The 25,750-nt window shown below is 44.4% G+C and overlaps 1 protein-coding gene across 1 annotated transcript in view; it reads right to left on the minus strand.

The window, feature by feature from the left end:
* The window catches only part of LOC141133481 (galactose-3-O-sulfotransferase 4-like), an 84,364-nt gene extending 65,071 nt beyond the window's left edge, over window positions 1-19,293 (minus strand). The window contains exon 1 of the mRNA XM_073622875.1: window positions 18,669-19,293. The gene's annotated coding sequence lies outside the window, so the exon portion shown is untranslated. The remainder of the gene's footprint in view (window positions 1-18,668) is intronic.
* Window positions 19,294-25,750: the final 6,457 nt, after the last annotated feature.

A 25,750-nucleotide genomic window follows, 5' to 3' on the forward strand; every position in this document is an offset into this window, starting at 1 on the left:
AGGAGCAGTGATTTTAATAATACTTAAAGTCAATCAATAAAAGTGTAATATCCCTTTAAATTTCGTACCTGGGGGGTGTCTATAGTGTGCCTGTAAAGGGGCGCATGTTTCCTGTGTTTAGAACAGTCTGACAGCAAAATGACATTTTGAAGGAAAAAACTCATTTAAAACTACCCGCGGCTATTGCATTGCCGACAATACACATAGAAGTTCATTGATAAAAACGGCATGGGAATTCCCCAAAGGGGAACCCCGAACCAAAATTAAAAAAAAAAAATGACGTGGGGGTCCCCCTAAATTCCATACCAGGCCCTTCAGGTCTGGTATGGATATTAAGGGGAACCCCGGCCAAAATTAAAAAAAAAAAATGACGTGGGGTTCCCCCTAAATTCCATACCAGACCCTTCAGGTCTGGTATGGATTTTAAGGGGAACCCCGCGCCAAAAAAAAAAAAAAAAAACGGCGTGGGGTCCCCCCAAAAATCCATACCAGACCCTTATCCGAGCACGCAACCTGGCAGGCCGCAGGAAAAGAGGGGGGGACAAGAGTGCGGCCCCCCCTCCCTCCTGAACCGTACCAGGCCACATGCCCTCAACATTGGGAGGGTGCTTTGGGGTAGCCCCCCAAAACACCTTGTCCCCATGTTGATGAGGACAAGGGCCTCATCCCCACAACCCTGGCCGGTGGTTGTGGGGGTCTGCGGGCGGGGGGCTTATCGGAATCTGGAAGCCCCCTTTAACAAGGTGACCCCCAGATCCCGGCCCCCCCCCTGTGTGAAATGGTAAGGGGGTACATAAGTACCCCTACCATTTCACGAAAAAAGTGTCAAAAATGTTAAAAATGACAAGAGACAGTTTTTGACAATTCCTTTATTTAAATGCTTCTTCTTTCTTCTATCTTGCTTCATCTTCTGGTTCTTCTGGCTCTTCTGGTTCTTCTGGTTCTTCCTCCGGCGTTCTCGTCCAGCATCTCCTCCGCGGCGTCTTCTGTCTTCTTCTCCTCGGGCCGCTCCGCACCCATGGCATGGGGGGGAGGCTCCCGCTCTTCTCTTCTTCTCTTCTTCTTTTCTTCTTTTCTTCTCTTCTTCTCTTCTTCTTCATTTTCTTCTCCGGGCCGCTCCGCAATCCATGCTGACATGGAGGGAGGCTCCCGCTGTGTGACGAAGCTCCTCGTCTGACAGTTCTTAAATAACGGGGGGGGGCGGGGCCAACCCGGTGACCCCGCCCCCCTCTGACGCACGGTGACTTGACGGGACTTCCCTGTGGCATTCCCCGTGACGTCACAGGGAAGTCCCGTCAAGTCACCGTGCGTCAGAGGGGGGCGGGGTCACCGGGTGGCCCCGCCCCCCCCGTTATTTAAGAACTGTCAGACGAGGAGCGCCGTCACACAGCGGGAGCCTCCCTCCATGTCAGCATGGATTGCGGAGCGGCCCGGAGAAAAAAATAAAGAAGAAGAGAAGAAAAGAAGAAAAGAAGAAAAGAAGAAGAGAAGAAGAGAAGAGCGGGAGCCTCCCCCCCATGCCATGGGTGCGGAGCGGCCCGAGGAGAAGAAGACAGAAGACGCCGCGGAGGAGATGCTGGACGAGAACGCCGGAGGAAGAACCAGAAGAACCAGAAGAGCCAGAAGAACCAGAAGATGAAGCAAGATAGAAGAAAGAAGAAGCATTTAAATAAAGGAATTGTCAAAAACTGTCTCTTGTCATTTTTAACATTTTTGACACTTTTTTCGTGAAATGGTAGGGGTACTTATGTACCCCCTTACCATTTCACACAGGGGGGGGGGCCGGGATCTGGGGGTCACCTTGTTAAAGGGGGCTTCCAGATTCCGATAAGCCCCCCGCCCGCAGACCCCCACAACCACCGGCCAGGGTTGTGGGGATGAGGCCCTTGTCCTCATCAACATGGGGACAAGGTGTTTTGGGGGGCTACCCCAAAGCACCCTCCCAATGTTGAGGGCATGTGGCCTGGTACGGTTCAGGAGGGAGGGGGGGCCGCACTCTTGTCCCCCCCTCTTTTCCTGCGGCCTGCCAGGTTGCGTGCTCGGATAAGGGTCTGGTATGGATTTTTGGGGGGACCCCACGCCGTTTTTTTTTTTTTTTTTTGGCGCGGGGTTCCCCTTAAAATCCATACCAGACCTGAAGGGTCTGGTATGGAATTTAGGGGGAACCCCACGTCATTTTTTTTTTTAAATTTTGGCCGGGGTTCCCCTTAATATCCATACCAGACCTGAAGGGCCTGGTATGGAATTTAGGGGGACCCCCACGTCATTTTTCTTTTTTAATTTTGGTTCGGGGTTCCCCTTTGGGGAATTCCCATGCCGTTTTTATCAATGAACTTCTATGTGTATTGTCGGCAATGCAATAGCCGCGGGTAGTTTTAAATGAGTTTTTTCCTTCAAAATGTCATTTTGCTGTCAGACTGTTCTAAACACAGGAAACATGCGCCCCTTTACAGGCACACTATAGACACCCCCCAGGTACGAAATTTAAAGGGATATTACACTTTTATTGATTGACTTTAAGTATTATTAAAATCACTGCTCCTGAAAAAACGGCCGTTTTTAAAACTTTTTTTTGCATTGATCCATGTCCCCTGGGGCAGGACCCAGGTCCCCAAACACTTTTTATGACAATAACTTGCATATTAGCCTTTAAAATTAGCACTTTTGATTTCTCCCATAGACTTTTAAAGGGTGTTCCGCGGCATTCGAATTTGCCGCGAACACCCCAAATTGTTCGCTGTTCGGTGAACTTGCGAACAGCCAATGTTCGAGTCGAACATGAGTTCGACTCGAACTCGAAGCTCATCCCTATTGGTGGTACTAAATATTTATTTATTTCAGGTACTTGTATAGCGCCGTCAATTTATGCAGTGCTTTACATATACATTGTACATTCACATCAGTCCCTACCCTCAAGGAGCTTACAATCTAAGGTCCCTAACACACATTCATACATACACATACTTGGGACAATTTAGACAGGATCCAAATAACCTACCAGCATGTCTTTGGAGTGTGGGAGGAAACTGGAGTACCCGGAGGAAACCCACGCAGACACAGGGAGAACGTGCAAACTCCAGGCAGGTAGTGTCGTGGTTGGGATTCGAACCAGCGACCCTTCTTACTGCTAGGCGAAAGTGCAATAGATAGATAGATAGAGGGGTTTTCTTTAATTCCTCTGCCTGCTGCTAAAGCCTATATATTCAGTTGGAGTCAGGTGATCTATGTTCTGTTCCTCCTGGACGGCTGTCTGGGTGGACGTGTGTTGTATTGCCCCGGGCTGCTAGGCCAGAGATGAGGCCTATCCTGGAGCATCTGGCTGCTAGACTGTCTGAGGGCCTATCCAGAAGCAAGAGAGCAGCGCAGGGTTGGGACTTGCGGCTTGCAGTACAACCAGAGTTGACGGTTCTTCTACCGAGAACCTGTCATGGTCGGAGGTAGACCCACCATATACAGAAGGATCTCAGCTATCTCTGGCCCTGGAGGTTCTCCTTATGCCCCGTACACACGGTCGGATTTTCCGATGGAAAATGTGCGATCGGAGCGTGTTGTCGGAAATTCCGACCGTGTGTGGGCTCCATCGGACATTTTCCATCGGATTTTCCGACACACAAAGTTGGAGAGCAGGAGATAAAATTTTCCGACAACAAAATCCGTTGTTGGAAATTCCGATCGTGTGTACACAAATCCGACGGACAAAATGCCACGCATGCTCAGAATAAATAAACAGATGAAAGCTATTGGCCACTGCCCCGTTTATAGTCCCGACGTACATGTTTTACGTCACCACGCGTTCAGAACGATCGGATTTTCCGCCAACTTTGTGTGATCGTGTGTATGCAAGACAAGTTTGAGCCAACATCCGTCGGAAAAAATCCTAGGATTTTGTTGTCGGAATGTCCGAACAAAGTCCGACCGTGTGTACGGGGCATTAGACTGAAGGAGGCCGGAGACCTTGCTACACAATCAATATTCCTTTTTTGGGGATTTTTTTTACCAAAATTATGTAGCAGAATACATAATGGCCTAAACTGATGTAGAAATTTTATTTTTTACATTTTTTTTAACTGTATTTGTTAATAGCAGAAATGAAAAAAATATTTTTTCTTTTTCAAAATTTACAGTCTTTTTTTGTTTATAGCACAAAAATAAAAACCACAGAGGTGATCAAATACCAGCAAAAGAAATCTCTATTTGTGGGAAAAAAAGGTCATCAATATTATTTGGGTACAGCGTCACATGACCACGCAATTGTCAGTTAAAATAACGAAGTGCCATATCACAAAAATTAATTTTAATATCACGTTTTTTTACATTCTTTTCACAACGTAGTTGGGGGGGGGGGCTTTGGTGAAATATCAGGGGTTTAAATTGGCCATTAGCCCCTAAAGGAGGGGACATCCCTAGTCCCTTTCTCTGTAGCCTAAAGCTGCACTGCTGATGAATGAACAGGAGACAGAGGCTCCTGCCCATTCATGAACTTGAAGCTTAGTAAACATCGATATACCTGCAGCTGTTGCCGGTGGTAAGGCAAGGAGGGGGCACTCTTGAGGTACTCCAGAAACCCCCTTACATCCTCCAGAGTGCCCCCTTAGAGCCCTTGCACACTGGGGCGGGGGGCGGCGTCGGCGGTAAAACGCCGCTATTATTAGCGGCGTTTTACCGTCGGTATGCGGCCACTAGCGGGGCGGTTTTACCCCCCGCTAGCGGCCGAGAAAGGGTTAAATACCACCGCAAAGCGCCTCTTCAGAGGCGCTTTGCCGGCGGTATAGCCGCGCCGTCCCATTGATTTCAATGGGCAGGAGCGGTAAAGGAGCGGTATACACACCGCTCCTTCACCGCTCCGAAGATGCTGCTAGCAGGACTTTTTTTACCGTCCTGCCAGCGCATCACTCCAGTGTGCAAGCCCTCGGGGTTTGCACACTGGAATGAAAGTAGCGGCACTTTCGGGTCGGTTTGCAGGCACTATTATTAGCGCAATAGCGCCTGCAAACCGCCCCAGTGTGCAAGGGCTCTTAGTAATACTGTACTAAGGGGGTGCTCTGTAGGAAATAAGGAGGCACTCTGGAGGATGTAAAGAGGCACTCTAGAAGCACTAAAAGGCACTCTGGAGGTAACTTCCTAGTACCTTCAGAGTGCCCCCTTACAACCTACTGTAGAGTACCGCTTAGTGCCTTCTTATGTCCTGCTCCTCCGGAGTGGCCCTATTTAAATATGTCATGTCCTGGTCACAACTCATGACTTATAAAAGACTTTTGAAAAAAAAAATCCTTGTCGGTGATTTTGAACTGTGCATGTGCAGTCTGGAGCCAGCCAATTAGAGAACTGTTGGACATATTTAAGGACATATTTAAATAGAGCTACTCCGGAGGAGCAGAGGGCACTAAGTGGTACTCTACAGGAGGATGTAAGGGGGCACTCTGAAGCTACTAACTTAGTACCTCCAGAGTGCCCCTTTAGTGCTTCTAGAGTGCCTCTTTACATCCTCCAGGGTTCACAGTTTCAGCGAGATTCACCGAGAAGGATTTTTTTTTTTCTAAAGTATCTTACCGCCAGCCACTTGTGAGTTGTGGGCGGCTAAGCTGGCAAGGGAGTCAGATGTACACGCCACTTGCTTCCCCTTTGTTTGCCCGCAGAAATCGCAGGTGCGGCAGAGTGCAGGTAGCAGGGCCAAAATCTGTGATGACAGGCCAGGCTACTGCTGAGTAAGATAGGTGCTCTTAGTGTGCCCCCTCTCCTTGTGTGGTGTTTAAGGGAGCTAAAGAAGAATTAGAGCACCAGGTATGCAGAGAATGCAGGAGGTGTGCTGGCTGGAATGCTGAGAAGAAGAGGGTGCAGTGATAGTGCTTAACCTTCATTATCAAGCCAGAGCAAAGGAGGGGGGGAGCACAGGAAGGATCAAAGATTCACTGTCCCTGAAGTGGCAGGAAGACCAGCAGAGAAAGCAGCTGGCTGAAGTGTACTTTACCTCCATCATCAAGTATAATGAGAGGAGGGGGGGCCGCAGGAAGGATCACAGAGGCATCTGTACTGTGACTTCAGGGCTACAACAGACAGAGACAAGCTGGATCGGTGTGAGTCTGTGAGAGCTGAGTGTATACTTGTTATGCCCAAAGGAGTGCGGGAGGGAGAGCAGAGTCCGAGCTGTCCGGGAAACCTGCAGATCGGCCGGTATATGCTGAGAGACAGCAAAGCTCTCACACCATGTGTCTGCCTTGAATGTTGGTAACACAGTCATGGGCGGGCCCCCTACTGGCCCCGGGTCCTCAGGCAGCGCCCAATATGCCCGAATGGTCAGTCCGCCTGTCAGGTCACCTAAGGCCAGGTGGCAGATGCACGCAATTGGGGTCAGGAGTGCACCTCTAAGGTAGTGGACCCTACGGCTGACTGCTGAGGATGGAGCTCTGGGTGGTTCAGGAAAGCAGATCCTTTGGAGCACCAACATGGATCACACTGGGAGCTAGAGCATGAGATTCCCCAGGGCGCGGAGCCTAAGAGCCAGCAGGTGTTCACCAGGTCCCCTAATGGTGGGGATGGACTTCACTGCAACTGGCTCCAGGTTGTGGCCCCCAGGGTCTCCCAGCTCACGCTCATGGTAGGCTACTGGAGGATAGAGGGGAATCAGCAGATCGAGACAACAAGGGATAGTCAGAAGATAAGCCAAAAGGTCAGGGCAACGAGCAGACAGGGATAGTCAAAGAACACGCCAATGGTCAGGGTATGAAGCAGACAGGGATAGTCAAGAACAAGTCAAGGACAGTAAACAGAATCAGACATAGAGCACACAGCAAGAAGCACACAGGAAGCCAAACACACACTATTGCTCGGGCAAGGCAGGCTTGAAGAGCACGGTGTTAAATAGTGTATCCTGTAGGGGCTGGGGTGGAGCCATGCTGAGGGAAGATTACTTAACCACTTCCCGCCCGGCCTATAGCAGAATGACAGGCGGACAGTGGTTCAGTTATCCTGACTGGGCGTCATATGATGTCCTTCAGGATAACAGCCATGTATCGCGGTGATCAGTGGCGCGGTGTGTCAGTTTGATCGTGATCGTGTAAAGATCGGAGGCTCTTTACCACGTGATCAGCCGTGTCCAATCACGGCTGATCACAGTGTAAACAGGAAGAGCCAGTGATCAGCTTTTCCTCACTCGCATCTGACAGACGCGAGTAGAGGAGAGCCGATCGGTGGCTCTCCTGACTGGGGGGGGTCTGCGCTGATTGTTTATCAGCGCAGCCCCCTCCACGGATGCCCACACCAGGACCACCATCATGCCGCCCGGGACCACCAGGGAAGGGGGCAACATGTGGATGGCCAGGTATGTACACCATGGCCATCCATATATAAAAACAAATGGGCACTGACTGGCAACATTATGGTCCAGCTAAAAAAAAGTGATGCCCAGCAATGCCACCCATCAGTGTCATCAGTGCTACCCATCAATGTCATTAGTGCCACCTATCAGTGACCATCAGTGCCCATCTGTGCCACCTATCAGTGCCACCCATAAGTACCCAGTGCCACCCATAAGTACCCTATGAGTGCCCACCAGTGCTGCATATCAGTGCCACCTATCAGTGCCCATCAGTGCCGCCTATCAGTGTCCATCATCAGTGCCACCTCATCGGTGCCGCCTTAACAGTGCCCATCAGTGCAGCCATATCAGTGCCCATCATTGAAGAAGAAAATTTACTTATTTACAAAAAAATTTAACAGAAACAAAGAAAAACTTACAAATTTTTTTCTAAATTTGTGGTCTTTATTTTATTTGTTGCGCAAAAAGTAAAAATCGCAGAGGTGATCAAATACCACCAAAAGAAAGCTCTATTTGTGGGAACAAAATGATAAAAAATTTGTTTGGGTACAGTGTAGCATGACCGCGCAATTGTCATTCAAATTTGCGACAGCGCTGAAAGCTGAAAATTAGCTTGGGCAGGAAGGTGTGTAAGTGCCTGGTATTGAAGTGGTTAACCATGCAGGTGTGAGAGTGCAGGCTCTAAGGGCATGAAAATATTACTGCAGATTAAGGACACCGCCCCTGTCAGTGTGAGAAGGGAGCCGATGTGCACCTCTCACGGACAGAGCATGACCTGATAGAGAGTTCATGTGGGACGGAGCAGCTAGGAAGCTGTAAAGAAGATGCAGAGCTGGGGTGCAGCGTCTGTGCATAAACACCGGGATGTGTTTTCATGGTCAGGAGGACCAAAAAAGTTACTAACAGTCAGGAGGATCCTGAAGACGTATTTGAAGCAGTAAAGCTGCCACAAGAGAGCCAGAAGGCTGAAGGTTTGCTTTGATTCATAGCGATGGTGAGAACCCCCTGCGTCAGAAGACATACCTGTGTGAAATTTAGATTTTCTTTTAAATAAAAGTGGGCAGGAAAGCCCTGAAAACTATATCTGGTCTGGAGTAAACTCACTGTTTTGGGCACTACCATTGAGCTATGAAACCCCAATGTGTCACAAAATATATATACTGTGTGTGTGTGTGTGTGTGTATATATATGTGTATATATTGTATTATACCTGGAATTAATCAGAGATGAGATGGGGCCATTTAGCTTTGTCAGTTTTACACAGGCTGCTAACAAGCATGCAGGCCAAGGTGAACTTATTCTGTGTAAATGAATAATTGACAAATCCAGCATCAAATGTGTAGTTGTAAATGCTTTGGTAGATATTTTCGCGCTACTAGGAGATTCAGTGATGCCGCGTACACATAAGCGGAATGTCCGACAGAAAAAGCCTGACGGGAGCTTTTTATCGTATATTCCGATCATGTGTATGCCCCATCGGACTTTTTACGTTGAAGATTCTGATGGACCTAGAAGGAGAACATGTTCTAAATTTTTCAGATGGAACCAATCCCTATCGGGAAAATTGATTGTCTGTATGCTGTTCCGACTTACCAAAAACAACTCATGCTCTGAAGCAGGTACGAGACGGAAGCTATTGGCTACTGGCTATTGAACTTCCCTTTTCTAGTCCCGTAGTAGGTGTTGCACGTCACCGCGTTCTGGACGGTCGGAATTTGGTGTGATCGTGTGTAGGCAAGACAGCTTGAGCGGAATTCTGTCGGAACGCCGTCGGAAAAACCTTTAGAGTTTATTCCGACGGGAAAACCGGTCGCGTGTACGCGGCATGAGAGATTATGGTGCTGCAGACACCATATGGGTCAAACACTACCCAAGAGTATAAGATGTGAAAAAAAAATATCGGAAGGTGGTGTTGCACTCCACAGAAGAATATTAAGGTGATAATGTAGCATAAATAAAGTAAAATTGTATATGATAAAAATTGATAATATTCATATGTTCAATTTCCTTAACATGTATCAAATGTGTGCTTAAAATCCAAAATTGATCAAAGTAAAGTGCAAATATATAAGGTGCCGGATGGCAATCTGTAAAATACACATATAAAAAAATATATAAAAATAGAATAAAATAATATATATTTGTGCAAATAACAGTCTATAGATCTTCAATAAGTGAAAGGTGCTGGTGCGTATAAAGGTGCTGAATATTAATGATAGGTGACACTGTGACTTCAGTGGTTGAGCTCTTCAGTGTAATTCACACCCGTGGGTGTACAAACTTCTTGCCTTACTGCTGTAAGGTAATCAGCGTAATCAGAATGAGGATAGATGATCGCGGGCAAAGAGGGGGGTCTCTTCTCCATTCCTTCCAGATGGTACCGGTCTATACAGGGTCTGTGTGGTGTTTCCTATGTATTTGTTTCTTACATAGTAGTTACATACATACAGTATGTGTGCACAGCCTATTGCATTAAGGTGTGCACCTCAACGCTCAAATACATATGTGTGTGCATGTGTATACATACTGACGGTGTCAGTAGGATAGAGATTGGTGTCAGTAGGGCAGTGGATGGTGTCAGTAATTTTTGTTTGTATTATTTTATTTTTTATTATTTTTTTACAATTTTATTTTATTTACTTTTTTTTTTGTTAGGGGGCTTTGGTGAAATATCAGAGGTTTGAAAATGGGAATCTGTGGCACACAGGGTTATTAAGGTGTGCCCAGGCACACCTGGCACACCCTGTGCGCCCGCCTATGGTTACATAGTAGGTGAGGTTGAAAAAAGACACAAGTCCATCAAGTCCAACCTATGTGTGATTATGTGTCAGGGTTATGTCAGCAGAGGGGGTCCTCACAAGTATAACCAACCGGACATGGTGAAACGGGGGGGACGTGGAGAAAGCAAGGAGCCTCTTAGGGTGTAGTAATTTGATATAAGCTGATTTATTTAGTTTAATTTAATTTAATGTGAGTACCTCAATGTTTTTACACTAAATAAATCGTTAAGGAATTTGAACATGAATATTATCAATTTTTACCATATGCAATTTTATTTTATTTATGCTACATTAGCACCTCAGTATTCTTCTGTGGAGCGCAACGCCACCTTCTGATATTTTTTTTTTTCAAATGTGTAGTTGTGATCCAAAAATTCTACACAATTTAAAAACGGAAAAACACAAAGGTTTATAAACTTGCAAGTGAAAAATTTAAAGAAAAAAAATTGGCCATCAGCCATAATATTTTTAATTTAACGAGCAGGGCGGCTTTTCAAAGGCAGAGAGGATAAGAAGGGAATAAAGATGGGGAGGGGTGGGGGGGGGATATATGTTCTTTATAAAAATCGGTCTGAATTAGTGGCCCAGAGCCATCCAGCCAGAACTTCATGAATGGCTAAAGGCATTGCCAACTCATCAACTGACGTATCTAAGTTATACCGTCACAAAGACATTATATCACAGGGGGGCTTTTGTCTACCATGTGATATAAATAAAATTTTTTGGGAAAAAAAGTATAAAAAAATAAAGTTACAACCAAACACTTAAACCCCCCCCCCAATCAGAAGATTTGCTAAACAAAATTATGAATCACTTGGCAAATGATAAAGTTCCTAAAAGTTATTCAAGATAGATATTGGTAGCATGAAGCATTCATTCAAATATCTTACGGTAGCTACTGTATAATGCCAGTATAACATGGGAAGGTCTGCACATGGTTGAGGCAAGCTACTGTATGTGCCCTTTCCTTTATATCTGTGGGTGGAATAAATGTCTAATGGTGGTGATCTCCTAGACCCCCCAGTGATCTGATGACTGCAATCATATCTCGCAGTGCTGGAACACATGGAGTATGTTGGCTTCTTTATTGAAAATAATACAGACCAAACATTGGCTCCACTAAAATCAGTGCTACCATTTGGTAGACATCCCCCTTGATTTCCACAAGTACATGACACCAAATAATATGTCAGGTCACCTGAGACCAGGTGACAGATGCACTCCGTAGGAGTCAGAAGTGCACCGCTAAGATAATGGACCCTAGGACTGACTGCTGCGGATAGTACCCAGGGAGGTCCAGGAAGCAGGTCTACTGGATGACTAACTCAGATCCCAATGGGAGCTAGAGCATAGATTCCCCAGGAGTCTAAAGGCCCATACACACAATAGGACTTTTTGACAATAAACATGCAAATTAGCTGTTTTAAGGCAACATCCTACCGTGCGTATGCTGCATCGGACAAACTTTTTCGGTTTTCATCGGACAAATGTTGGCTGTGCAAACAGACAAACTTTCCAGCAACAAAAGTCCTATGGTGCAAAATCCTATTGTCTGTACACAAGTTCATGGGACTTCAGTCCAAATTACACACACGCATGCTCAGAACCAATGCAAAAGATCAGACAACATTACAGTAGTTGACCAAAGGCTGGCGGTAAAGAGCTGAAAAAACATGTGATTTGGTGAAAGTTGGCTGAAAAAATCCTGCTGTGTGTATGATTAATTTGCTTACGGCCGACGCCCTTTGTACAAAAATCCATGGGAAAGTTTGTACAAAGTCCTATCGTGTGTATGGGCCTTAAGATCCAGCAGATGTTCACCAGATCCTCTAGTGGTGAGGATGGACTGCACTGCAGTCTGGCTCCAGGTCGCGGCCCCTAGGGTCTCATAGCTCACGCTCACGGTAGACTACAGTAGAAGGAAGCAGCAGGCTGGAACAACAAGGATAGTAAAGGGATAAGGCAGAGGTCAGGGCGACTAGCAGACAGGAACAACAGAGTACACACCAAAGATTCAGGGCCACAAGCAAACAAGGATAGTCGGGGACACGCCAAAAGGTCAGGGTCACGAGCAGACAGGAATAGTCGGGAACACGCCAAGGTCGGTAACAGAGACAAACGAAGAGCACACGGCAAGCAGGAAACAGGAAGCCAAACACACAAAGAATACACAATGGTTGATCAGCACTGCTGGCTTGTAGTGCACAGGTTAATATAGGGTTCCGTGATAGGGCCTGGTGTGGAGCTATGCTTAGAGGAGAGGTTATAAAAGCAGACAGGTGAGAGTGGCTGGCCTCTTAGTCTGAACACATGAGGAGGAGTAAGCTGACTGAGAAAGACTACTGCATAACTATGACGTAATAATTACTTTGAGAGAAGTTTTACGGTATCTCCAAATTGCAAAGGAAGGGTCTGGCTGCACCAATGTTATCACTGAATGTGTGCGAGTCCAAGCAAGCCCTAATGTCAGCCTTGTCTAAATACAGGTCATCATCACTACCCTACAATCCTCACTGATCTTCATTATTACCATCCTTTCATCTTACCTCCATCTCCCCCAGAACATTACATCAATCAGACTGACATAGATAGATAGATAGATAGATAGATAGATAGATAGATAGATAGATAGATAGATAGATAGATAGATAGATAGATAGATAGATAGATAGATAGATAGATAGATAGATAGATAGATAGATAGATAGATAGACTAGAGATTTTCACCAAAATGTTTCAACTGGATGGTAGTACTATCATTATATCATGCCACTGTGATAGGTCCGGCACAGCTTATTAGGTTAGGGGAAATTCTATCTATCTATCTATCTATCTATCTATCTATCTATCTATCTATCTATCTATCTATCTATCTATCTATCTATCTAGCCTTTTATCTCTGCCTTCATTTCCCCTATCTCATTACATAAATCAGGCTGAACCTGGCCATACATTATTCAATTTTCTTATTCAATTTCCTTTAGATTTACCTTCAACTATGTTGTGCAAGGACCCTACAAAAAAAGGGTTTCTGCCCCCACCTATAACTGGTCTTCACAGCAAGGAGCACTGGAAGGGCAAACGCATGTAAAATTAAACCAAAGAATTTCCAAGCTCAACTTACCAACCAGCTTGCGACCAACCGAATTAACCTGCCTAACAGTTTGCGTTAAAAACAGGGGTTTAGTTGCCCACGTTTGCAAATACATGCATATGCTGCAGGCCACGGCAAGGCACTCTGTATCCTGCAGACCCTAAATCTAAATTTGAAGAGTCTCCACAGTGGGAGCACATGTATTCTAATGGATAGATGAAGGGCAGGTGACTGGAGGGAGCCCAACCCTCCTTAAAGGCGCAGGAGCACACTGAACACCCAGCACATTGCACAATGGCAGCGAAGGTGTCAGTGCGTTGCCTGACCAATATGTCAACAATACAAAAAAAGGTCACTGCCCCCACTTATAACTGGTCTTCACAGCAAGGAGCACTGGAAGGGCAAACACATGTAAAATAAAACCAAAGAATTTCCAAGCTCAACTTACCAACAAGCCTGAGACCAACCGAATTAACCTGCCTAACAGTTTGCGTTAAAAACGGGGGTTTCGTTACAAGCTTGGAAATTTGTATTGTGCAAGAACCCGCCTGATTGCATACAAATTGAAAGTGTTTAGGCCTGACCTCATTATATGGTTTTGGTAAATCCAAAGGAAAGTTGTACAAGAAAATTGTATAATGTATGGCCAGCCCTACTCCAGATGTGGCTGTGGATAGATAGATAAATAGATAGATAGATAAACATTTCGCCCCCAGCTACATCACTAGCTTAGTCTCCAAATGCCAACCTACTCGTTCTCTTCGTTCCTCTCAAGACCTCCTTCTCTCTAACTCCCTCATCACCTCCTTCCCTGCTGGCCTCCAGGACTTTTCCAAAGCCTCTCCAATCCGATGGAATGCCCTACCCCAATCTCTCCGTCCTACTTTTATTAGCTTTTAGACGATCCCTGAAAACCCTTCTCTTCAGAGAAGCCTACCCTACCCACACCTAACAACTGTATTTTCATTTTCTCCATCAGCTCATCCCCCACAGTTATTACCTTTTTGTTTCCACTTGACCCTCCCTTCTAGATTGTAAGCTCTAACGAGCAGGGCCCTCTGATCCCTCCTGTATTGATTTGTATTGTACCTGTACTGTCTGCCCTGATGTTGTAAAGCACTGCGCAAACTGTTGGTGCTATATAAATCCTGTATAATAATAATAATAATTAGAGAAACATTTTCTAATGGAAATATTGCCAGAGAAAATCTCCATACAGCCTATTGGCCTAATAGATAGATAGATAGATAGATAGATAGATAGATAGATAGATAGATAGATAGATAGATAGATAGATAGATAGATAGATAGATAGATAGATAGATAGATAGATAGATAGATAGATAGATAGATAGATAGATAGATAATGTTACAACTAAAAACATGAATGTATTTTACTGGGATTGTATGTGATAGGCCAACACAAAGTTTGTGAAGTGGAAAGAAAATGATAAATGGTTTTCAACATTTTTTACAAGTAAATATTTTAAAAGTGTGGCGTGCAATGGTATTCAGCTCTCTTTACTCTGATACCCCTAACTAAAATCTAGTAGAACCAATAGCCTTCAAAAGACACCTAATTAGTAAATAGAGTCCACCTGTGTGTAATTTAATCTCAGTATAAATACAGCTGTTCTGTGAAGCCCTCAGAGGTTTATTAGAGAACCTTAGTGAACAAACAGCATCATGAAGGCCAAAGAACACACCAGACAGGTCAGGGATAAAGTTGTGGAGAAGTTTAAAGCAGGGTTAGGTTATAAAAAAATATCCCAAGCTTTGAACATCTCACGGAGCACTGTTCAATCCATCATCTGAAAATGGAAAGCGTATGGCACAACTGCAAACCTACCAAGACATGGCCGTCCACCTAAACTGACAGTCCAGGCAAGGAGATCATTAATCAGAGAATCAGCCAAGAGGTCCATGGTATCTCTGGAGGAGCTGAAGAGATCCACAGCTCAGGTGGGAGAATCTGTCCACAGGACAACTATTGGTCGTGCTCTCCACAAATCTGGCCTTCATGGAAGAGTGGCAAGTAGAAAGCCATTGTTGAAAGAAAGCCATAAGAAGTTCCATTTCCAGTTTGCGAGAAGCCATGTGGGGGACACAGCAAACATGTGGAAGAAGGTGCTCTGGTCAGATGAGACCAAAAGTGAACTTTTTGGCCTAAAAGCAAAACGCTATGTGTGGCAGAAAACTAACACTGCACATCACCCTGAACACACCATCCCCACTGTGAAACATGGTGGTGGCAGCATCATGTTGTGGGGATGCTTTTCTTCAGCAGGGACAGGGAAGCTGGTCAGAGTTGATGGGAAGATAGATGGAGCCAAATACAGGGCAATCTTAAGCCCCGTACACATGATCGGGTTTTCCCATGGGAAATTTTGGATGTCAGGCTGTTGGCGGAAAATCCGACCGTGTGTACGCTCCATCGGACATTTGTTGTCAGACTTTCCGCCAACAAATGTTGGCTAGCATGTCTTCAAATTTTCCGCCAACAAATGCGTGTTGTCGGATTTTCCGATCGTGTGTATACAAGTCCGTCAGACAAAAGTCCAAAGTACAAACACGCATGCTCGGAAGCAGAAGCGATCGGTCTTGTAAACTAGTGTTCGTAATGGAGAATTAACATTCGGAAACGTGACGCGGCACATTATGAAATCTCCAAATGCAGCGCACAATTCTCTTCTTCTTTAATGGGATAATAATGAAGCTGCTTTGCTGGTGATACTGATGGAGTTTTTGCAAACAAATTTGCAAAGGCTTTTTTTTCTAGTGATATCAAGAATAATGTTATTATGTTTTCTTTTTTTTTTTTTTTTTTTTGTTACCACAACACCATTATCCTGTAGTTTATAAGATCAAAGATACAACTATGTTGGTGTCCATTGTCATTTTACATTGTATTTTTGTAAATGTAACTGCCTACTCCCAAACTGTCATTTGAAGTAAAACACATAGCCAAGTATTATTCTACACAATTTTTTTTATTGTGCAATAAAAAAATATACATGCTATCTGCCAATAGAAATTAACCAAAAAGTGCATTCTATGCATCCAAAAATACAGAAAATATATCAAATCAAATCATTATTCAACCCAAAAAAAATGTCAAAGTAATAACTCCAAGGCCAACAATAAATAATAATATCTCCTCCGATTACGCAACATGTCTGGTTGATGAACGGCAGTTCAGAAATGAACTGAAAAGCACGAAATGAAAAGCGCTAAATGAAAAACGTGAAAAGAAAAGCACGAATCAACACTCACCAAACTTCTACTAACACGAAATTAGCAGAAGGAGCCCAAAGGGTGGCACTAAAGAGCTGAAAAACCACGTAGTACGTCTAGTAGGTCACTACGTTCGTAATTGTTGGCCAACATTTGTGTGACCGTGTGTATGCAAGATAAGTTTGAGACAACACCCTTCGGACAAAATTCCACGGTTTTGTTGTCGGAAAGTCCGATCGTGTGTACGGGGCTTTAGAAAAAAACCTGTTAGAGTCTGCAAAAGACTTGAGACCGAGGCAGAGGTTCACCTTCCAGCAGGACAACGACCCTAAACATACAGCCAGAGCTACAATGGATTGGTTTAAAACAGAGCATATTCATTCATGTGTTAGAATGACCCAGTCAAAGTCCAGACCTAAATCCAATTTTCAAATCTGTGGCAAGACTTGAAAATTGCTGTTCACTGACGCTCTCATCCAATCTGACAGAACTTGAGCTATTTTGCACAGAAGAATGGGCAAAAATGTCACTCTCTAGATGTGCAAAGCTGGTAGAGACATCCCCAAAAAGACTTTCAGCTGTAATTGCAGCAAAAGGGGGTTTTACAAAGTATTGACTCAGGGGGGCTGAATACAAATGTACCCCACACTTTTCACATATTTGTTTGTAAAAAAATCCTTCCACTTCACAATTATGTGCCACTTTGTGTTGGTCTATCACATAAAATACCAATAAAATACATTTATATTTTTGGTTGTAACATGACAAAATGTGGAATATTTTAAAGGATTTGAACACTTTTTCAAGGCACTGTAGATAGATAGATAGATAGATAGATAGATAGATAGATAGATAGATAGATAGATAGATAGATAGATAGATAGATAGATAGATAGATAGATAGATAGATAGATAGATAGAAAGTAAGATAGTATATATAGAAGATGGATAGATATTTCTGTATTTTCTTGTCCTACCTGTGACCTTACAGAATGTAGGGATGACATGTCCTCCCTGTGTAGTATGTGTCTGTGCTGTGCTATGGAAGTATTGATGGATAATATTACATTTGGCTATGATGTAACACACGGGGATGGGGAAGGAGTGATTTATCTGTGCACAGAGCAATAAAATTGTCCGCATCCCAGTTCCTGCATCTGTCATTGTAAACTTTTACATAGTGACCTGATATAGACATGGGGACATTGTTACCATCCAGGTGAGATGTACTGAGCTTGTGTCACCAGAGAATCTCTTCATCCAACCTACTGGTTAACTATCTATCTATCTATCTATCTATCTATCTATCTATCTATCTATCTATCTATCTATCTATCTATCTATTTACATTTCTTTTACTTGCTCTTCTCTCTTTATATATACACTTTATTACCAAAAGTATTTCCATAAAGACATGGATGAGCAAATTTGGGATGGAGGAACTTGACTGGTCTGCACAGAGTCCTGACATCAATCCAATAGAACACCTTTGGAATGAATTAGAGCAGAGAATGAGATTCAGGCCTTCTCGTCCAACATCAGTGCCTGACCTCACAAATGTGCTTCTGGGAGAATGGTGAAACATTCCCATAGACACACTCCTAAACCTTGTGGGCAGCCTTCCTAGAAGAGTTGAAGCTGTTATAGCTGCAAAAGGGTGGGCCAACTCAATATTGAACCCTACGGACTAAGACTGGGATGCCATTAAAGTTCCTGTGCGTGTAAAGGTAGGGGCCCCAATACTTTTGACAATATAGCGCATGTGCCTATCTATCTATCTATCTATCTATCTATCTATCTATCTATCTATCTATCTATCTATCTATCTATCTATCTATCTATCTATCTATCTATCTATCTATCTATCTATCTATCTATCTATCTATCTATCTATCTATCTATCTATCCATCTATCGCACTTTCGCCTAGCATGGAGTTTGCATGTTCTCCCTGTGTGGGTTTCCTCTGGGTACTCCGGTTTCCTCCCACACTCCAAAGACATGCTGGTAGGTTAATTAGATCCTGTCTAAATTGTCCCTAGTATGTATGAATGTGAGTTAGGGACCTTAGATTATAAGCAGCTTGAGGGTAGGGACTGATGTGAATGTACAATGTATATGTAAAGCGCTGCGTAAATTGACGGCGCTATATAAGTACCTGAAATAAATAAAAATAAATAATAAATCTATCTATCATTTATATTTAATCAATCATCCACCTATCTCTGTAGTCTGGTGGTACTCACGTGTCTGGATGGTGTTGTGGGGTGTCTGAGGATGGTTGTCACTTTATTCGGGAAGTTTGGCACCTCCTGTCCTCTGTTGGTCCTCTTCATGGGATGTCCCTCATTGTTTGGCCTTTGTCTGTCCCTTGTCATGCAGCCCCTTTGTAGAGAAGGCAGGCCATGTCATAGATGTGTGTCTATCTGCCTGTGTGTCCGTCCATTCATTGACTCAGAAGTTTCTGAGTTTCTGCCTGTTCTCCGTGCTCCTCTGATGGTCTTTGTTCTCCTCATCTGTGTCCCATTTCCTCCTCCAGTCCTCTTCTTTCCCTAGTTTTCTGTTCTCTCTCCCTCCCTCCCCCTCTGTCTCTATCCCTTCTCCACCCCGTCTCTGACTCTCTCTATCTCCTCTTCTTACTCCTCCTGGTCTGTCTATTCTTGCTCCATCTCTCTGCTTCTTCCCTCAGACCTCATTTCTCAGTCCTCTCTTCTCCCTGGAGCCCCCCTCTCTGCCACCCCTCCTTTATGACTCTTTCTCCCTCTCTTCTTACTTCTCCATCTGTCCTCAGAATTCTTTCCTAACAAAAGTGCTATTTAGTGATCCCGCTGTTATTCACCATGAGAGGGGGGAGGAGGGAGAAGTGAGCCTGGATGGAGAATCTCATCCCCTAGGCACAGGAAACTTCATGACTTCTAATTCAACCTGAGAGAAAGAAAGAAGAGAGAGCAAGAGAGAGAGCAAAAGAGAGAAAGAAAAAGAAAGAGAGAGAGAGAGAAAGAGGGAATGAGAAAGAGAATTGGAAAGAGAGAGAGGGAATGAGAAAGAGAAAGCAAGAGAGAGAGAGAGAGAGAAAGAAAGAGAGAAAGAAATAGAGAGAAAGAGAGAGAGAGAGAGAGAGAGAGAGAATGAGAAAGAGAGAGATAAAGAGAGAGGGTGCACGAGAGAGAGAGAATAAGAAAGAGAATGAGAAAAAGAAAAAGACAGGGAATCAGAAACAAAGAGTGAGAGAAAGAATGAGGGCAAAAGAGAAAAATAAAGAGAGAGAGAGAGAGAATGAGAAAGAGAAAGCAAGAGAGAGAGATAGAGAAAGAAATAGAGAGAAATAGAAAGAGAGAATAAGAAAGAGAATGAGAAAAAGACAGGGAATCAGAAACAAAGAGTGAGAGAAAGAATGAGGGCAAAAGAGAAAAATAAAGAGAGAGAGAGAGAGAGAGAATGAGACAGAGAAAGCAAGAGAGAGAGAGAGAGAGAGAGAGAAAGAAATAGAGAGAAAGAGAGAGAATGAGAAAGAGAGAGATAAAGAGAGAGAGTGCACGAGAGAGAGAGAGAATAAGAAAGAGAACGAGAAAGAGACAGGGAATCAGAAACAAAGAGTGAGAGAAAGAATGAGGGCAAAATAGAAAAATAAAGAGTGAGAGTGCGAGAGAGAGAGAATGAGAAAGAGAGAGCGAAAAAGGGAAAGCGAGAGAGACAGCAAAAGAGGGAGTGCAAGAGAGCGTGTGAGAAAGAGGGAATGAGAAAGTGAGAGAGAGAGCAAAAGATAAAGAGAGAGAGCACAAGATAGAGAGAGAGAATGAGAAAGAGAGAGCACTCCTAACCCCCCTCTGCTTGAGACCTGTAGACATTCAACTCACAAACCCTCACGTGCCCGAAACCTGTAGACTTCTAGCTCCTAACCTCTTTCCTGTGTGAGACCAGTAGACATTGGGCTCCTACCACTTCTCCTGGCTGGGGCTTGTAGACATTAAGCTCCTAACCCATCTCCTGCCAAAGACCTGTAGACATTCAGCGCCTAAACCCTTTCAGCTTGAGACCTGTGGATATCCAAAACCTTACCCCTCTCCAGTCTGAGATTCATGGAAATCCAGTTTCTACCTGTTCTCCAGCCTGAGACCTGTAGACATCCATTTCCTAAACTCTCTCTTGCCTGATATCATTCTGTAGACATCCAACTCCTAATCCCTGACCCACCTAATACCTGTAGAAATCTTGCTACTAAACACTCTCCTGTCTGAGATCTGTAGACTTTCAGCTCTTACCCCCTCTCCTGTCTAAGATCTGTAGACATCCAGCTCCTAATGCCTGAGACCTGTGGACATTTATATCCTATCCCATTCCTGCCCGAAAACTTTAGACATTCAGTTCCTTACACCTCTCTTGCTTGAGGTCTGTAGTTATCAGCTTCACTCTCCAGATTGAGACCTGTAGACAATGAACTCCGAACCCCCTTCCTGCCTGAGATCTATAGGCATTTAGCTCCCAACTGCTCTTCTGCCTGAGATTTGTAGATAACCAGCTCCTAATTATTCACCTCCATGAGACCTGTAGACATCCAGTTCCTGACCCCTCCCTTTCCTTAAATCTGTAGGCATTCAGCTCCTAACTCCTTTCCTACCTGAGGCCTATAGACATTTACAGTATCTCACAAAAGTGAGTACACCCTCACATTTTTGTAAATAATTTAATATATCTTTTCATGTGACAACACTGAAGAAATGACACTGCTACGATGTAAAGTAGTGAGTGTACAGCTTGTATAACAGTGTAAATTTGCTGTCCCCTCAAAATAACTCAACACACATTAATGTTTAAACCACTGGCAACAAAAGTGAGTACACCCCTGAGTGAAAATGTCCAAATTGAGCCCAAAGTGTCAATATTTTGTGTGGCCACTATTCTTTTTTTACAGCTCTGCCTTAACCCTCTTGGGCATGGAGTTCACCAGAGCTTCACAGGTTGCCACTGGTGTCCTCTTCCACTCCTCCATGACGACATCACAGAGCTGGTGGATGTTAGAGACCTTGTGCTCCTCCCCCTTCTGTTTGAGGATGCCCCACAGATGCTCAATAGGGTTTAGGTCTGGAGACATGCTTGGCCAGTCCATCACCTTTACCCTCAGCTTCTTTAGGCAGTGATCGTCTTGGAGGTGTGACTCAGTGCGACTCAGTCTCTGAAAGATAGGGGATCATGCTCTGCTTCAGTATGTCACAATACATGTTGGCAATCATGGTTCCCTCAATGAACTAGAGCTTCCCAGTGCCGATAGCACTCATGCAGCGCCAGACCATGACACTTCCACCACCATGCATGACTGTAGGCAAGACACACTTGTCTTTGTACTCCTCACCTGGTTGCCGCCACACATGCTTGACACCATTGAAACCAAATACGTTTATCTTGGTCTCATAAGACCACAGGACATGGTTCCAGTAATCCATGTCCTTTGTCTGCTTGTCTTCAGCAAACTGTTTGCAGGCTTTCTTGTGCATCATCTTTATAAGAGGCTTCCTTCTGGGACGACAGCCATGCAGACCAATTTGATGCAGTGTGCAACATATGGTCTAAGCACTGACAAGCTGACCCCCCACCCCTTCAACCTCTGCAGCAATTCTGGCAGCACTCATATGTCTATTTCCCAAAGACAACCTCTGGATATAACACTGAGCACATGCACTCAACTTCTTTGGTCGACCATGGCGATGCCTCTTCTTAGTGGAACCTGCCCTATTAAACCGCTGTATGGTCTTGGTCACCATGCTGCAGCTTAGTTTCAGGGTCTTGGCAACTTTATTATAGCCTAGGCCATCTTTATGTAGAGCAACGATTCTTTTTCAGATCCTCAGAGAGTTCTGTGCCATGAGGTGCCATATTGAACTTCCAGTGACCAGTATGAGAGAGTGAGAGCGATAACACCATATTTAACACACCTGCCCCCCATTCACACCTGAGACCTTGTAACACTAATGAGTCACATGACACCAGGGAGGGAAAATGGCTAATGGCTTTGTTGCCAGAGGGTTAGACATTAATGGCTGTGTGTTGAGTTATTTTTAGGGGACAGCAAATTTACACTGTTATAAAAGTTGTACACTCACTAATTTACATTGTAGCAAAGTGTCATTTCTTCAGTGTTGTCACATGAAAAGATATAATATATTTACAAAAATGTGAGGGGTGTACTAACCTTTGTGAGATACAGTAGTTCCTAGCCCCTCTAACCCAAGGTCTGTTGACATCCAGCTCCTAATCCCTTTCCAACCCGAGACAAGTAGACATCCAGCTCATATTCCCTCTCCTGCCTGAGACCTATAGACATTGAGCTCCTAACCCCTTTCCTACCTGAGACCTGTAGTAATCTAGCTCCTAACTGCTCTTCTGCCTAAGATGTAGACATACAGCTCCCAATTTTTCACCTCCCTGAGACCTAGACATCCAGATCCTAACCCCTCATTTGCCTAAGATCTTTAGATATCCAGCTCCTTCCCTACCTGAGACATGTAGACATCTAGTTCCTAACCCCTATTGCACAAGAGCCAGCTCTTAACCCACTATCCTGCCTGGGACCTGTAAACTCTGTGCTGTTAACCCCTCTCTTGCCAGGGACCTGCAGACCTTTAGATGTCCAGATTTTGACTCCTCCCTGCCTGAGACCTCAACAACATGCTCTGATTTGCACAAATCGTGACCTGCCACAAACAATCATATTTTAATAATCTAAGTACTTGTTCATGCATTTAAATTTATTACCTTGCATAAGGATTTTAAGCTGTTCAGGCTTGTCTACTAAAGCAAGGTAAAGAGCATCAACGATGCACAAACTGCAAAAACCCAAAAAGAAAGATTGTGTAAAGGATATATAAAGCTATTGCTGAAAATGTTAGTTCTGTATGCAGATCAGGAGTTCTGACTTCATTTGGAGTTTCCTGATTTGCATGTTTGTTCCAGGTCAGTGACTCCGAATGAAAGCCAGAGAGAACCAGGTAGCTAGCATTCACATAAGCAGGTCAGCAATACCAGCCTGCAAACCTCTCTCTCTACAAATTGCTTTGATAAATTAAAACCAGGAAAAGATGCATTTTTCTTCTCACGCTATGGATTTAAATAAATATTATATACAACCTTTTAAATTCCGTGGACTTGCATATTTATTGCAGTTTTCCAAAAGACAACAATTTAAGTGTGAGCTACAAATACTTTTCATTTGTGGGCTATCATTTGCAGGGACATCAAGTAATGAAGGTTTAGGTTTAAAGACCCTCCACAATCACATATGTGGCACTTTTTCAAGGGACTCCCCGGCTAAAGCTTGTTATACACTAGTAGAATGTGTTTTCTATTTTCTAACGGTTAGTGGGGTCCAATAGTTTTGTTTCGACCATAGTGAGGAAAAAATTTGAAGGCGCAGGATAGAAAATTTTTCTCGAACAAATAAAATTCCTACTGTTAATGTGGTTTTCATTTGGCAAAAACGTACATATTGTAATGAAACCTGAATGCATCTTAGATTCCATCCAAATAGCACACATGTGTCAAACTCAAGGACCGCAGGCTGAATGTGGCCCACCAGGCCATTTCATATGGTCCTCGCACCTCTCCTGCAGCTGCGGCAGCCCCCTTGTCTCCGCCCCCACCTTTTCTCAGCAGTCGGTAGCAGAGAGGAGGACAGAACTTTTCCGTCAGATCCTGCGCTTCTCCGTGCAGCTGTGTAGGGGCTCTTCTCTGCAAATCCCCTCCGTCTCAGCAGTAGGCAGCAGAGAGGAGGACAGAACTACTCCTACAGATCCTGGGCCTCTCTGTGCAGCCTTAGCACTCCCTTGTCTCCACCTTCCCCGATCTCAGCATTTAGCAAAGTGCTGAATCCAGCCCTCCTCTGGTCCTCCTCAAGACCCTGCATTTTCTGCTTCCCAGCTCCACCCCCAGCTTCTTCCCGGCAGCAGCACAAGGCAAGGGGAGTACACTGTGATGTAAGGGGGGATGGTGTGCTCTGGACATCTAGTCTTACAGGTAAAACCCGCCCTTTGAGGGCAACAATATGGCTGATGTGGCCCGCAATGAAATTGAGTATGACACCCCTGGAAAAGCAGGTCTGGACAAAATTTTAAGGGCTTTCAGACGGGAATGTTCTGATGAATGGTTTTGAAGGAAAATCTGTGTATGACCAGCTTAAGTGGTTCAGGTGAGCAGCAGCATAGGAAGAGAGTGAGCCTCGGTTCACACTGGGACGACTTGTCAGGCGACCTAGGTCGCCTGACAAGTAGCGTCCCGTTCAGTACAATGGAACCGTCGCTCCGACTTAGAAAAAGGTTCCTGTACGACTTTGGGGGCGACTTGGGGCGACTTGCATAGACTTCTATACAGAAGTCGTTTTGCAAGTTGCCCCGGCAGTCGTGTGCAGGTCGCCTCAGTGAGGCGACCTGCAAGTCGTGCCGCCTCTGGTGTGAACTGAGGCTAAAGGTTAGCATTTTGGTTTGTGCGAGTCAGAACTCCAAGCATGCCTTTGGAAGAACCAGCCAATCCATGGTTTGTACAAATCAGTTCACTTAGTGAACTGGCAAAGTGGTCCAAGGGACCACAGATATGTATTTTATAATATGACATTTTAATGCTCTTGTACGTAATTACTATATAAGTTCAATACAAGCTTTTTTTTTTGTAGAACTTCAAACTTCAGATATCCAATGAGGTTTTAGCTGAGAAGCTCTGGGATGTTTGACTGCATTAGGCATACAGAGTTCATTTTAGTCTTTATCAAAAGCTTAGAGGGCAATACATCTGCAATGCTAAAGCCACGTACACACGAGCGGAATGTCCGACGGAAGCTTTTTATCGTCTATTCCGATCGTGTGTATGCCTCATCGGACTTTTTTTTCTTGAAAATTCTGATGGACCTAGAAATAGGACATGTTCTAAATATTTTCGACGGAGCCAATACCTATCGGGAAAACCGCACGTCTGTATGCTGTTCCGACGTACCAAAAATGATGCGTGCTCTGAAGCAAGTACGAGACGGAAGCTATTGGCTACTGGCTATTGAACTTCCTTTTTCTAGTACCGTCGTACGTGTTGTACGTCACCGCGTTCTGGATGGTTGGACTTTGGTGTGACCGTGTGTAGGCAAGACCGCTTGAGTGGAATTCCGTCAAAGTTCCGTCGGAGAAACCTTCTGAGTTTATTAAGACAGCAAAACCGGTCATGTGTACGCAGCATAAGACAGTTGAGCAAATGTTTCTTACTGCACGGAGGGGATCTGTGATTAGGGAAGAACCTGATGTTTGGTCTTCAGCCCTTCTATACTGGAAACTTCACTTTTTAATTTTTCTTTAAT

Source organism: Aquarana catesbeiana, linkage group LG03, assembly GCF_042186555.1.
Source record: "Aquarana catesbeiana isolate 2022-GZ linkage group LG03, ASM4218655v1, whole genome shotgun sequence".
NCBI lineage: Eukaryota > Metazoa > Chordata > Amphibia > Anura > Ranidae > Aquarana > Aquarana catesbeiana.